Below are 16,992 nucleotides of genomic sequence, written 5' to 3' on the forward strand. Positions count from 1 at the left end.
CAAATATGACGACACGTCACGAACATCAAACCTCATTGGTTCTTGCATGTCTCATGACCAAACGTCATGATGTCATGTCGCAACCTCATCCCTGCTAGCCAAACTACATGACCGTTACGTAACTATAACGTAATATGATGACCAAACTTTCATCATGGCAACGTAACTGGATACGTTGTGACAACTGGAAATTCCTGGATTTGTAGGCACAACAAAACTTTGTGACGGTGTCAGTTCATCATTGCGACGTTGTGGATCAATAGTTGTGTGTTGGTAACCAGTTGGTAATTTTTGCTTTTAATTATTATTTTATGGGCAGACATGCAGTAGTGTAACCTAATTTATGTCCTCATTTGCCCAACACTAATTTAAAGGATATTTAAACAGCTGTGCATGTAAATGATGAATCAATTAACTTTTATTTATTTCGACAGAAAACACAGAATTTTTTTTTTTTTTTTTTTTGACAATTAACAACAGAAGAAAGGAAGAACTACTGGCCACATAACTTCAACAAAATTACTAGGCTAAATTACATTTGTGCTCACAACTGATACTAACTTGAAAACAGTACTTAGACAAGCTTGGCACAAATGCCTTAAATTACATTTGTTCATTTAATAATAATAATAATTTATATATATATATATATATATATATATTATTATTATTATTATTTTAGATATATAAAATGGTTAATGACTTATACAAATTACAATCTTCATAATATCTGCAAAAACTTTTTCAATAAATAATTATTTAAAATTATAACAGCAAAAACAAGTAAAAATGAAAATGTCTACACATTTATATTACATTATAGGCCTATTTATGGGCCTTTATAAACATTTGGCATAATGCTAGTGGACATTTCAGATGATTAAACAGCTGCAAAATATTAACAGAACTTCTTTAACTAGAATGTGAGACATGTTACTGAACCATTCTGATGTGGTTGTTGAACTTTTGTGGCAGATATAACTGACCAGAGACAGAGATGAAGATGTCTGTTGCTGTCTTCTCCAGTTTGAGTTGGGTCCGACTGGTTGCCATGGCAACTCCAATGACTCTAGTACTATGTGATGTTACAAAAACAGCTTATCCTTTATATAATAGCCTCTTTTCAAAGCTCAAGGAACCTTTACACTCACTTTGTTTCAGTAGCTACTTTATTTATTTATTTTTTTAAATAAGAGTTGTTTATTTGTTGTTAAGTAATAAGTGACTTACCTCAGAAAAACGTGGTCTCCCGTCAGACGTCCATTATGCGCGCGCTGATTTGCGTTGTGAAATGTGTCAGAGGCAATTCATAGGCTGTGTCTCGTTTTGAAGGCTGCGTGCTAGGTAGGATGCGTCCTTTGAAGGCTGCAGTATACCGAGTGTCCTCCTTTAAACAAGCCTCCTTTAAACGAGACGGCCTTTATAGGACAAACGGAAATGGAACGTAACATGGTTGCTATGACAGCACGCCACTCTTTAACAAGTGCGAGCACTTTGAGTGAGAAGGGAACAAAGTCCCTTAAGAAGGGAATGTATGAGGTAAATTTTAGAGTTATAAAGATGTAAAGAGAAAATAAAATAGATTTTACAGGTGTACTTTTAGTCTTATACTTTATTTTAATTATATATTAATATAATTATACATATTATATACTCTGTACCCGTCTACTGAGGTACTTCAACATTTGAATTAACATTACTTGCGTTTGAACATCATATTTACGGGCAAATTGGCGTCATTTTTTTTAGACATTTCCGTTGAAGCAAAGAATTGTGGGTTGTGAGTGCCCATGAAGGATACACCTCATGCATCCTCCGAATTCCTGTGAATGAAGGTCGCATTCGAAGGCTGCATTCGAAGTGTCCTACTCGCATTTCTGAAACGAGACAGCCTTGATGAAGTATGCGGCTGAGAAATGCGACCTCCGGAGGACTGTGAGACAAATGAGACACAGCCATAACCTAACGCAAGTAGGCGCTGCATTCTCAGCGTTGCCGCAAGGGGCGCTACAACGGATTTACTTTTTTCAATCAACAACTGTCATGGCGGAGCAGCAATTTGAGGAGAGTCTTGGCGAACAAGTTAGATTATACAACGGTATTTTTCTGTCGTCTTTTTAGCAAATACAAAAGCACACACTCCTCAACTGTCAACATGTTGACTCCACCACATCCGCTTTCGTGGTGCCTAAAAAACTCTTTCGCCCCCTTGTGGTATGAGCTTTTAACCGCCAGAGCAATGCGAGAGCGCACGTAATGTATGAACAATGGGACCACGCGTTGGCCATGCATTTTTGAATCGCTCACATCTGTGTTTGGGTACTTGCGTGAAGTATGTTTGGGCCCTCATGCTATATCTTTTCTAACTGATCGGACTTACGGTTTCCTCATGGAAAAATAACATTCACTTAAATTGATGGAATGTTCAGATGAGCCAAGACATTTAAACTCCAACTGTCAAAATTCAAATGTATACAAGCTTTAAGCTGCTCTCTCTCTCTCTCTCTCTCTCTCTCTCTCTCTCACACACACACACACTCTCTCTCTCTCTCTCTCTCTCTCTCCTTAAACTCCTTAGCAACTAGCCAGAACACCCTAGCAACCCACTAAAACATACTAGCAGTATGTTAGCATCATGCTAATACATGCTAGCAATGTCTAGCAAAGTGGTAAATCATACTAGCAATGCCTAGATAAGTGCGAATATATACTAGCAGCATGCCAGAATCATGCTTAAACATGCTAGCAACAGCTATATATCTATCTGTCTGTCTATCTGTCTGTCTGTCTGTCTATCTGTCTATCTAATCTTTTAAAACTTTTTTAAACTTTCAGACCAGGCATTCTCAAGCCAACCTCAAAGTTTGTCTACAAAGTTTATCAATCTAGTTAATCATCTGAGACTGTAAAGCAAACATATACAAAAGCAAATGATGTATGAACAAGTGCATAAATATATATTTTTATATATATTGACACATTTTGTAAGATTTACAGTAATACCTATCCCCTCAGTATTCCAAATAGAGATCTAGGCTACTCAAATTAAATGATTAATCTTTGATAGAAATGCAATTTTCCTGGGCTGCAACTGGACTCCGCATTGCTGGTTATCACATTAGGAGAATGTAAAAAGACTAATTGGAAAAGGAAAGCGAAGTGGTTATGAAAAACGGGCCTATGACGTTGCAGTTACCTCGCCAGTAAGTCACAGAATTACCCAAATATTATGAATATGTTAACTAACTGGACCATTCTGCGTAGGCTTGGGACTTTAGGAGGATGTAAAGACGACGTTGTGAATTGGTCGTTTAATGGTATTGAAATTACGGGCCTGTGATATTGCAGTTACGTTATCAGTAAGTCACAGAATTACCCAAATATTACAAATACATTACATAACTGGACCATTCTGCATAACCTTGGGACACTAGGGGGATGTAACAGCGACGTTGTGAATTAGTCATATAATGGTATTGAAATTACGGGCCTGTGATGTTGCAGTCGCGTTGCTATTTAGTAAGTCATAAAATTACCAAAAAGGATGAATAAGTTACGTAACTGGTACGTCATGTGCTAGCAGGGATTAGTCCTGATTCTTGTCACACAGGATTTGTAAGGAAGCTGTTATAGAGCGCAACAGTCTGGTTCCAGAAGTAAAAATCCCATACATTTTTTCCATAAGTGAGTTGATTTTCAACTATAAATTTAAACCTTTAAATACCGACCTTGTGCTCCAAGGTTGTTCAGCAATGGTATATGTTTTCGTTGAAGCCATCCATCTGCGTTATTTCAACTTTATTGTTTAAAAATCATGTTTGATAGTGTAATTTGTGGTAAACTACATTACCCATGGTCCAGCAGAGAAACCATGCCTGCAAAAGGTGCCTTGGAGCAACTGCCCACTCCAACCACACACTGTGAATGACGTAATCGAGTCGGAGTCTCTTCACCCTTAAACTACTTAACTATTTGTACATTTCTGAATATTTTGCAATAATGTAAAATATGTTGTTTCTATACTTAATCAACAACCTGAAATCAAAAGTTTTATGTATTCTAATCCTTTTTAATTCATTGACATAATTTGCAATGCTTTGTGTGATTGAAGTTTGTGCGCTCATGAAAGATGGTAAGTACACAGTCTTTATGTCCGAGTCAGGCCCTGTTGTGCTCTATAAGTTTGGGGCAGTTAAAACTATATTAAAATTGACAACAAACCTGCAGCTTGTCAAGTGCAGTTCAGAGCTGTATTTCATTTCACAAGCGTTAACGCAGGAAATGTTAAAAGGGTGTTAATGTAGAAGTGTTAAAGGCATGCTAGCAAAAAACAGCCTATTTAATTCTAAGGGTCAGTGGTGGTGGAGAATGGTCTTAAAAACATTTAAGAGTGACTGTTTTGGTGCCAAAAAATAAATAGAAAAAAAAGAAAAGGAAAAAAAGAAAACGTACTAACATTTTAAGTGGACCACAGGGGAAATAACTGTTATTAAAAATTTTATGTAGCCCCTTTAAACTCTCAGCAGGTTTATATAAATATCACTGTCAACGTATGTCTTTAATAATTTTTGCATTAGTCTGTCTCTCAACCTTACAAACACTTAAGAGTTCTTTGCACTTATGTTTCTCCCTGTTTCATAACAAACTCAAAAAAGTTCTTATTTCATTAGTAAGGCCTTATTGAGGCATTCAGTTGTAAAGGGCAATTGAAAGGGCGACTGCAAAAGCATGTTTTGGTTTGCACTTATAGGTCCTGTTGACATTTTACTTAGAATACTTCCAGATGAAGTCATCAGTTGCTGTGTGTGTTTGTGTGCACTGTGTGTGTGTGCGTGTGCGTGTGCGTGTGTGTGTGTGTGAGTGTGAGAGAGAGAGAGAGAGAGAGAGAGAGAGATGCACGGTGTGAGTGTTGCATGATAGATCATCTAAAAGCAATTTTCATATACAATTAACCCAACTAAAATTACCAAGACCATGCCTCGGTCTAGTACTCTATAGCTCATTTACACGACTGTTCACGAGCGTTCGTGATTGCGTGTGGCGGGCGCTCGGCTACAGTCAGCTGTCCGCGTGAGCTCGAGCGCTTTCTTCTGCACCTGTGAAACACATTCATCTGTCTCATGTGAGGAAATATCACATTCCGGAGGAATGCCTCCATCTCAACACATCTCATAACAATATGAGTAAGTAATCAATTTTTTTTTTAGCCTGCTTAATATTTAACATACATTCCTAATTTTCCTCTTGCATTTTGACGATTTTATGTTCGCTTTTATAAAGTTTGATCAAGTTTGCACTGATGGTAGTGACTTGTTGGCGAGTTGCATGGTATTATTATGAAATTACATTTTTGTGGCATGTGGTTTACAGACGTTATTAACATTATCTTGCGGTGTGCTGTGAGGTTATTTTCTTATAGTCAGTTTCCTTTTCTCGTGAGAACAGAAGAAGTTACATGAGACGACGTGATTTTTATCTGATCAGAATCTGACATTATCAGGTTTTTCATCTGAATCAGTCAAGTTTTATTTCGAGTTTTTTTGTAAACTGTAAACATACAGAAATGTTACGTGGTGCATCCTTAAAGACTGTGAGGGCAACTAATTCTCAGATCAGCCAAATTTGATATTGCATGTTCATTGAATAGCTCCATGCTTTTACTGAAGCTTGTTCAATAATGTAAAGAACATTCCTATGATAATCCACTCTGGACCATCAGAGGTGTCCTTACTGAAGACTCATTCATAATGAATGCATTATTTAACATTTAGATTGATTCAAACCGATACTTCCACATGTGGATAGCAACTTTAAGAATTGATAACAGAAAAAAGAACAAATAATTACCAGATTAGTAGTGCACAAAAAAGGAGATACAGATATGCCATATGAATACTGATATGCTATAATAATTGTCTAATATGTATCCAATATTTTATTATCAGTAATATTTGACTTCCACAAAAAAAAATTTCCAGTCAGGGCATAGATTCCAGGGATGTAACCCCCCCCCCAAATCAAAAGAAGTAAAAAAAAAAAAAAAAAACATTATTTATAACATGATCAATGGAAACATGTAAATGCTTCACGCTGCAATCAGCAAAATGGCTGGTTATGAAAATATCTGTTCCTTGTTTTTCTCTCCCCTGTGTGCCATGCAAATGATTGATGAACAGATCAGCTACCTGAGAATCCTCTATTTTACTCCATTGTTTTAAAGAAAATAAATTTCCTGGAATGTGTCCAATGACAGTGAATCACAATAACATATGTTGCACAAGAGCATTTATCAACAATAACAGATATTGTGTTATGCACTGGGAACTCTCCTCTGGGGAACATTTGTCAGCATAGGTTTGGAGTGAGAAGAGCTTATGGACTTTGTCTTGTCATTTCACACAAGTCTGAGTTCCTGTATTGAGAAGACTCAGAAGCAGCAATGTGTTTAGACTACAGAAGAGTGAGGTCGAATCATGCCCTTTTGTTCCTTACAGAAGGCATGTGAATATTGCAGTTCTGAAATGAAAGTATGGTGCAGACAAGTTAAAAAATGTGTAAATATATGATATAGAGCGCAGCTGCAGAATTCCACAAGTAAAATAGTCCTTTCATTTTCTCCATAGAGACATTTATTTAAATTATAATATATAAACTAGAGGTAGACCGATAGTGAATTTTGCTGATACCGATAATTAAGGTGGTGGGGGAAAGGCCGATAACCAATTAAATGGCCGATAGTTTTCAAAATCGATTTATCAAATGTAAAAAATAAAAATGTAAAAAAGAAATCTTTCTTTACTATGGCGGGCCAAGAGAAAGAGTCCAAATTTGAAAGTTAATTTAGAGATTGACTGAGCAGGGAGGAGAATTTATATAAAAATTGACTAAAATATTGATCTGTTTCTCACCCACACCTATCATATCACTTCTAAAAACATTGATTTAACCACTGGAGTCTTATGGATTACTGTTATGCTGACCTATGTGATTTTTGGAGCTTCAAACGTTTTGACACCCATTCACCAAAAGAGCTGAGAAATTCTTCTAAAAATCTTAATTTGTGTTCTGCAGAAGAAAGAAAGTCATACACATCAGGGATGGCTTAAGGGTGAGTAAATGATGAGAGAATTTTCATTTTTGGGTGAACTGTCCCTTTAACTCATAAATACAATCATTTTGAACTGACATTAACACAGCAAGAGATATCACTGTGGCCACTGAAATGGAAGTCATGGCAAACGAGCTCAGCAATGACTGTCCCTTCCCATTAATCATTGCAAATGATGGTGTCCCTACATTTTTAAACGACTTTATTTGTATATCTGAATAATTTGCAACAAACTTAAAATATATTGTTTTTACACTTATAATCAATAAGTCAATGGTTTTTATATTGTACCATCGATTGTAAGCAATTACATCATTCACGATGATGTGAATTCTCAAAAAAATTGATTCTCTCATAAAAGAATTTAAGTACAACAGTCATGGACTAATTTTGTGATTCATGACTTAGAGCACTTTATTGAAGAGTTTTTTAAAATGCATACACAGAAAATGAATGGGAAACAGTTCTGGAACCAATGCTGCTGAAAAAGTGTGTGATCACTGTTGCACTGTGTTATCATTAAGATGATACCACAAATCACTCGTTGTACGTAGTTTCAGCTAAACATTTCCTAAGACCTTTATATTACCAAAAACGTCTGATGTTTGACAAGATAAAGACTGAACATCACCAGGGATCACTGCCACTTTTGTCACAATGCTCAGAGACGTATCTAGGTTAGATTATGCGATTTCACGGTTCTTGGTGTTGGAATTGGCAAGGCTAAAATCAGTGCAGTACATCCCCAGAGACATCTCGGAAACTGTGCTTTTATGTGTGCAACAGAATAAATTGTAGGCTGTGTCCTCAGATACAGTACCAAAGTTATTTCAAAATCTGCCATTGTGACAAGACAGAGTAAAAACCATAAGTCCATTTTCATTGTGCAGGGCAGGTTTTGATAGAAGCAGGAAAGAAAGTATGATGTCCTCTACCTGCTTTGCATCACTTTGATCCAACTAAATGGGCCTGTTTAATATCCCATTGTCCCACCACCTTGCATGTGGCTGGCATCATAAATGGCAACAGGAAGAATATTTTCCCATAAAGAGTCTTCAAGGAAACACAGCGGATGTAACAAAAATAGCATACAATCTCCAGGCATCTCTTTGAGTAATGTTAATTACATTTACAGTGGTGTGAAAAAGTGTTTGCCCCCTTCCTGATTTCTTATTTTTTTGCATGTTTGTCACACTTAAATGTTTCAAATCATCAAACAAGTTTAAATATTAGTCAAAGATAACACAAGTAAACACAAAATGCAGTTTTTAAATGAAGGTTGTTATTATTAAGAGAAAACAAAATCCAAACCTACATGGCCCTGTGTGAAAAAGTGTTTGCCCCACCTGTTAAAACATAACTTAACTGTGGTTTATCACACCTGAGTTCAATTTCTCTAGCCACACCCAGGCCTGATTACTGCCACACCTGTTCTCAATCAAGAAATCACTTAAATAGGACCTGCCTGACAAAGTGAAGTAGACCAAAAGATCTTCAAAAGCTAGACATCGTGCCAAGATCCAAAGAAATTCAGGAACAAATGAGAAAGAAAGTAATTGAGATCTATCAGTCTGGAAAAGGTTATAAAGCCATTTCTAAAGCTTTGGGACTCCAGAGAACCACAGTGAGAGCCATTATCCACAAATGGCAAAAACATGGAACAGTGGTGAACCTTCCCAGGAGTGGTCGGCCGACCAAAATTACCCCAAGAGCACAGCGACGACTCATCCAAGAGGTCACAAAAGACCCCACAACAACATCCAAAGAACTGCAGGCCTCACTTGCCTCAGTTAAGGTCAGTGTTCATGACTCCACCATAAGAAAGAGACTGGGCAAAAATGGCCTGCATGGCAGAGTTCCAAGACGAAAACCACTGCTGAGCAAAAAGAACATTAAGGCTCGTCTCATTTTTGCCAGAAAACATCTTGATGATCCCCAAGACTTTTGGGAAAATACTCTGTGGACTGACGAGACAAAAGCTGAACTTTTTGGAAGGTGTGTGTCCCATTACATCTGGCGTAAAAGTAACACCGCATTTCAGAAAAAGAACATCATACCAACAGTAAAATATGGTGGTGGTAGTGTGATGGTCTGGGGCTGTTTTGCTGCTTCAGGACCTGGAAGACTTGCTGTGATAAATGGAACCATGAATTCTGCTGTCTACCAAAAAATCCTGAAGGAGAATGTCCGGCCATCTGTTCGTGACCTCAAGCTGAAGCGAACTTGGGTTCTGCAGCAGGACAATGATCCAAAACACACCAGCAAGTCCACCTCTGAATGGCTGAAGAAAAACAAAATGAAGACTTTGGAGTGGCCTAGTCAAAGTCCTGACCTGAATCCTATTGAGATGCTGTGGCATGACCTTAAAAAGGCAGTTCATGCTCGAAAACACTCCAATGTGGCTGAATTACAACAATTCTGCAAAGACGAGTGGGCCAAAATTCCTCCACAGTAAAATACTCATTGCAAGTTATCGCAAACGCTTGATTGCAGTTGTTGCTGCTAAGGGTGGCCCAACCAGTTATTAGGTTTAGGGGGCAATCACTTTTTCACAAAGGGCCATGTAGGTTTGGATTTTGTTTTCCCTTAATAATAACAACCTTCATTTAAAAACTGCATTTTGTGTTTACTTGTGTTATCTTTGACTAATATTTAAACTTGTTTGATGATCTGAAACATTTAAGTGTGACAAACATGCAAAAAAATAAGAAATCAGGAAGGGGGTAAACACTTTTTCACACCACTGTAAATGTGCTTCAGCTCAGGTTTTTTTATTGCTCTTACAAAGAAACAATGACTCTTCTCAAGAAGAGAACCTCTAATGGTTATTCCTTCTTTGGGACACAAAATAGTAGGCCAGCCATTCTTCTCCCATCTCAGGCATTGCAAACGAGGCTTATTCAATAACTTTAATCAAAGTGCTGCTGAATATGTGTAGCAATTATTAATGAAGATCATCCCCTTTTTTCAGAGCTCCAAAGTTATTCAACAAACAAAGCACATACTGAAAAGATCATTTAGTTCCCATTCATTTAGTTTCATAATTTGAGTGCACATAGAGATGTGCGAGCTGAGCACACTCTCCTAGAATGTCTTGTCTTTTTTTTTATCATTTTGGGGGCATTTTTTTTCCCAGAGCCCCCCTTAATTTCTGACCCTGCATCAATGTTCTATTACAAGCATTCTTGGTGAGAGAAATATCCTTTATTAACACAAAATGTGATTAAAACTTGCATAATATTGTTGGGCCTCATGTATTCAGATAGAAGACAAAGGCAGGCCTAACACAGTCGTAAAAACCTAACTCAGGCCCCCACATACCAGGTCATAAATTATACTGATAAAAATCGCGCCAAAATCAAACAAAGGGAGTCCAAAACAGACTACAAATCCCATGAAGCCTTGCTCACTAAAGGATCGAACTCTCAACTCCTATTGGATGAGGCACACAACAGAATGTCCCTCAAACCATGACATCATCAGGAGTAGAAATACCTCTGAAATGCTTCCGGGATTTGCTTCCAGCAACTTTGCTCACCGAGTATAGATGTAGCTCATCGCTGCTCTCAGGTGCAACCTCGTGGCACAAGGAAGTAACGTCCGACTTGAAACTGTGGCCATACAATCTCCATCTCGCTGGACGAGTTGAGATTACTCTGTGCTCAACCGAACACTCTAACGGATCCGAAGGAGACCACCAAGCAATCCGCATCTTCATCCGTTTGCCTGCAGAAGTGAAGAGATTAAAGATTTCTCTTCCATCTTCAATCAAGTCGACATTTCTGAAGTTCTCCGCCAGTCCGCCGAGAATCAACAGCCGTGCCCGCCAACAGAGCGAGGAAACGGCCTCCCGTCATCACACGAGCCTCAAGGAACCAGGTCGGAGTTAAAGGACGGAGGGACACACATTCTACCTGTGTCCTCATGCGATTCAAGTTAGAGGTTTACGTCTGGGCAGAGATAGAATATTATAGTGTGTTATTCTTGTGTTTCAAGGTTTTTTGCTTGTACAGTTTACGGACCGCCATGTCCGCTCATTATTAATACTCAGGGTATTAATTATCACGAATTTGTTTTGCTGTATTGTGGTCCAACCAAATTGGACTGTTGTGCATTTTCGCCATCGCGGGTGAGACCGGCAAACTGTTTTGATCCAGTAAGAGTCAAAGAACGCGGGACTGTTTACGAGCCATCCACCGCGTCTCTGATAAACTAACAGCTGCTTTCTCTCCCACGATCGCGAAATCGGCTTTAGGGCCGTCACTTTATTCTCTCTCTCGTACTAACCACACACACACACACACACACACACACACACACACCTTATGTGTTATAGGATTATTTTAGTTTCCATATCTAATCATATCACTGTTTAGTTTGTAGTTGTAAGTCGGAAGTTTATTGACTGCATTGTATTAATTATTAATTGATATTACTGCATAAATAAACTTTGTTATGTTACAAAGAGAAGTGTTTTGGTTTGTTTTGCATACACCTGTGTCATGCTGACGGGATGTCAGTGCTCGGATTCAAGCCTTCATTCATTGTTTTTTCCCGAAAATCACTATTTTTCGGATGTCGATTTTCCTAAGAAAACAATCTAATATTGAGACTGTTATACTATCTGGTTATTAGTCCCTGACTCCAGGGTGGTGCCCCGTCAATGTTAATCCTTATTAATATTCTATTGATTTTTGATAATTGATAATTATCTTTGATGATTGTTGAATTTGAGTGATCAATAAGCTAGTGTTAATTTTAATTAATGTTTCATCGATGTTAATGATTAGTGATTATCTTTGATAATTTTTGATTTAAAGGATTAAAAAAAGCTAACATTGATTCTCATCAATGTTCTATTGATTTTAATAATTAATAATTGCCTTTGATAATTATTAATTATTGCTAATAACCAAACCCGCTCCTAAACGTTGCACACTACATTTACTGGAGCCCCATATGAGGTTTTAATGAGTTAGATTCATTTAATTAATTTAAATATTAATTAATAACTAAAGAAATAATTATTAATTATTTCTGATAGTAACACTGATCTAAACAACCAGTAAAGCCCTACAATATTAAGCATACCATATAAAGATGATGCAATAGTGGCATCTAATTGTACGGCCCGCAACACCTTATTGCTTTTTGCATCAGGCCCCCAGTAGAGAAAGTTTGGTTACCCCTGGTTTATAAAATTCCGGGATAAGACATCTGGCATATGCCTGTATAAATTAGAATTATGTGTCATGTAAACACCTTATTTGGAATATCCACTGTCCATTTCTATATGTGCTAACCAAAAGTTATTTTGAGTAGTACAAGACACGGTCAGTTGCGGAAAGTCTAGGGCGACTTTTTTCTTTTTTTTACGAACATTAAGTTATATGTGAATGCAGATAGTTCTAGCTAAGCAAGCCCAATTTTGTGCATTTTTGTGTCCTGAAATACTGTATGTAAGACCACAATTGATAACGCAACTGAAATACACGTTGCATTCTCAGTGTTGCCACAAGGGGCGCTAAAGCAAGATTAGTGTGACGTGAACTGCCTTCTCTTTCAAACCAACTACTGTCATGAAAGAGCAACTGTTTGACAAGATCATGCTGAGCACGTAAGGTAAAGTAAATATATTTATAGCAACTTAACTGAATAATAACACATCCAGTTTAATGGCACAGACTTTTGAAGGTAACTCTATCGCCCCCTTGAGTACTGAGGTTTGTTACCGCCACAGTAACGAAAGAACACGTTAAGTTATAAATGTAATACAGCCGGACCGCGTGTAAGCAAAGCATTTACGTACTTGCATAAAGTGTGTTTCTGGCTTACATGAACTAGGCATGTCAGTTTTCACACATTTTCAAAATTAATAAACCTGGAAATTAACCTTCAATAAATCGATTAATTGTTAACGTTTATACTGCAAAATGCACATGAAGGACTCCAAATAACGTGCATGTAGCCTGCTGTTTAAATATAATTTTAATTTACACACTTAAGAAATGCATGTATTAGCATTTTCCTTTTAAAATATTTTATTAGAGAGTTGCACTTTATTAGGAACACCTGTACACCTACTTATTCATGCGATTATCTAATCATCCAATCGTGTGGCAGCAGTGCAGTACAAAAAATTTGGCATATACGGGTCAGGAGCTTCAGTTAATGTTCACATCAACCATCAGAATAAGGAAAAACATTTTATCTCAGTGATTTGGACTGTGACATTGTTGGTGCCAGATGGGCTGGTTTGAGTATTTCTGTAACTGCTGATCTCTTGGGATTTTTACACACAACAGTCTCTGGAATTTACTGCCAAAAACAAAAAACATCCAGTGAGTGGCAGTTCTGTGGATGGAAACACCTTGTCGATGAGAGAGGTCAATGGAGAATGGCCAGAATGGTTTGAGCTGACAGAAAGGCTACGGTTACTCAGATAACCCCTCTGTACAATTGTAGTGAACAGAATAGCATCTCAGAATGCTCAACACATCAAACCAAGAGGCGGATGGGCTACAACAGTAGAAGACCATGTTGGGCACTTTATTAGGACCATAGTGTTCCTAATAAAGTGCTCAGTGAGTGTGTTTATGCTATGTTTAGTACAAATTTGTGAATTTGTGCTAAACATGTGTTTATGTGTTTAATTGTGTTAAGATTAATTAAACATGTGTTTAATTACTGTTAAGAATACTGTTAATAATAATTTGTATACATATTTGAGTTATAGGTTCACTCAGTAGCCTAATGCTGTTCCTTATTTAAAAAGTTTAGTTCTAAAAAAAAAAGAATAATAATTTTGAAACATATGTATAAAAGCATGACCACTCATGTGAGATGAAGAGTTCAGTCACATCAGTAACCTTATAAAAGCTCTTTTATTCTACATGGGGAGGGGCCCCTCATGGGGGCAGCCATGTTAGGATCACACAACCAGCTGAATACTACTTACTTAATCTCAGTCACTGCCCTGTTACTGGACACTTTCATTCATGGATTAAATTAATCCTGGTTTACTGAGCATTGTGAATTTCTACAATAGGATTGGTAACTGAAAGCTACTGTGTTTGAATGATGCAGCATCCAGGCCACTAGGTGTCAGTGTAAGCCATACTTCAACATACTTAAAAAAAATTATAAATAACAACAACAAGTGACATGCAGCGTGCAATCGCCCCCTAGCGGTGGATGACTGTATAAACAGCCTTCTCAACGTTTGCTAGCATGATTACTGAACACATTTGTCCTGAAATTAATTAATCAACATCAAATTATTAATGACAATTAATTGATTATTGATTTATCATTAACATCCCTAACATGAACATAAATCAATATACAGAAAGCCCCGAATGAGTCTCATCACTTGCCTTTTATTGCACTCCTGTGTAGATTTACAAAAAATTTCAAATAAATGTGTTGAGCAGCTCCAGTATTTCCACATGAGAATAGAGAGAAAAGAACATGCATGTCTTAGTTAATTCTGAATATGATGATTACATGTATTAGTAGGAATATTCCAATAGCTGTGAAGCTTGTAAAAATATTTTTCGGAAGAAAGTCTTGACCAGAATATAGACCAAAAATGTAATGTCCATGTAAACATATTTAATGCTCAGGATCCAACTTGATCACAGAAGTTGCCATGTTGCTTCTGAATGTTCCGGTACCCTGGCATCAACCCATCATGGCAAGCTACTGACAAGAAACATCTCCCATCAGACATTTTAACATTGGTTAAGATGTGTTACCTTCTCCTGTGGCACAGCTGGAAGCAGCATGGGAAAACCAGCTTTGCATTCTGTGTTCAAACCAGGAAGTAATTATGTTTGCATAATGAATGAAGACTGTGATTCTAAGGTTCTCTAAGATTAAATTTTTCCTCCAATGATGGTTAGGTTATTGGTTGGGGTTTGGAGGTAGAGTTAATAAAATATACATCACTGCATTTCATCTCTTCACTGTTTTACTTCCTTAACAGCTAAAACAACTTACTTTACAACTCACTTTTAGCACCCATCTGTGGGCATTTCACTCTGAAAATGGAGCTTACATGTGTCCTTACGTTTAAAAACACTTCAAATTTCAGTAAGCTCAGACCTTGTTTAGTTCAAGAAAAGTCAACCTGCTGAATCTTATTTCACTGCCTTATATTTGTGCTTAAAGCAGTTGGATATTTGCGCTGTAGAAGTGTCAGTGGCATAATTCCCATGTCATTAGAACAGATAATAACACATTCAGTTATCATTATGACTGCTGATTTTACACAGCTGTTATAACAGTCCACATGGATTTATTGCGGTAGGGCTGGCTATGCTCTCATAAAGACACACAGCTCTAGAAAGGAATTGTAGTTTGTAATTGAAAGCAGAGCACAAGCATGCAATTAATTGCATCTTTGCTTTCAAGTGCTTTGTAATGGCCTTCTTTGGCCTTCTATAAGTTTCTTAGTTCATCATTTTCTCACATGCCTATTTGGAAGCAATTTCTTGCTCATCATTCATGCATTTTATGTAAGTGTTATTATTTGCAATCCTGTCAGATTTGATATCATCCTGGCTGTGGTGACATCACTGGTTACATTAAGCAAAGTGGCACAGTTATATTTTTTCATTAATACCTGCTGTGAAGAGGAAGTATGTATGAAGCACACTCATCACACTCATCAAGCATGTCATTTTCAAAACCAGTGCTGAGAGGCACCTCACTTAAAATGCAATTAGAGCTCTGTCTGCATTGCTTAGACATTAACAGATGTATCATGCCAATATTAGCATCATGGTTAGACAAAGTTTATAGTTTGACATTTTAGAATTTCAAAATGTTAGAGTTTATACACTGCAAAAAAAATCCTGTTAAATTTACAGTAAATAAACTGGCAGCAGTGGTTGCCAGAAATTCACCGTAAAAAATATGGTAACCATGTTTCAGGCTTTACGGGATGTAATTTCGATGCCTGTATATTTTACGGCGCATTACTGTCGTTTATATTATTAAATAATAAACTTGATATATTAATCTTCTGAAAATGTAAAAATCTGCTTTTCAATTTATAATGTATTGTTAATCAATATAATAATTACAAAAGGGCACATGATGACATGAAGTTCATCAATAGAGGCCTTCCTGAAGCAATGACCAATAAACATGTAGAGACAGTGCTCAGTGTCACTCACACAAACACTAAACATCATCAGGGTAACACTTGTGAAATTAAAATAATGCAGTAAACATGAACTAAACTACATCAAATATAAAACAGAACACCCCAATGTACATAACTGATATTAAAAATAAGATGAAACATAACTATTCCCATAAAATATAATTAAATGAACTGGGTCATGCAGGGAATTCTGGGAACGCCTGATTATTGTTTTTTACCGTAATTTTAACAATAATTTACTGTAAAAAGTACATGTACTCTCTTGTTAAACATAAAATACATTTTTACTTCTAATTATACAGAAAATCATACTTTTCACATAAAAAAAAATATATTTGTACAAAATTTTACGGTAAAACTACATGTATTGTCTTTTTAAATATATTTTTTAAAAATTACTGCATCTGGGGTTAACGTCTTATCGAGAGGGCATTCTTGATAAGATATTAACCCCTGATTAAATATACATCGCAAGTGCAGCACTTTTCATCCAAACAAGTGTCATTTAACCTTCTCTCCGATGATGCCTCTGGGTAATTCTCACGGGGAAAAATAAATTCACAGAGGCCACACAATATTTTTTTTTTATGTTAACGATTTAGTTTATTTTCTTTTGAAACATGAAAAGGGAAGACTGAAATCATTATCAAGAGTAAAATCAAGACGTACAGTATTTTAAATTTTTTTTTACAATTATTGAAGATATTTTCTT

General features: G+C 36.7%; 1 protein-coding gene across 1 annotated transcript in view; it reads left to right on the forward strand.

Moving 5' to 3' along the window:
• Positions 1 to 5,076: 5,076 nt before the first annotated feature.
• The window catches only part of LOC127447051 (5-hydroxytryptamine receptor 1F-like), a 29,574-nt gene continuing 17,658 nt past the window's right edge, over positions 5,077 to 16,992 (forward strand). Inside the window, exon 1 of the mRNA XM_051708543.1 lies at positions 5,077 to 5,183. The gene's annotated coding sequence lies outside the window, so the exon portion shown is untranslated. The remainder of the gene's footprint in view (positions 5,184 to 16,992) is intronic.

The sequence above is a fragment of the Myxocyprinus asiaticus genome, chromosome 10 (assembly GCF_019703515.2).
Source record: "Myxocyprinus asiaticus isolate MX2 ecotype Aquarium Trade chromosome 10, UBuf_Myxa_2, whole genome shotgun sequence".
In the NCBI taxonomy this organism is placed as follows: Eukaryota; Metazoa; Chordata; class Actinopteri; order Cypriniformes; family Catostomidae; genus Myxocyprinus; species Myxocyprinus asiaticus.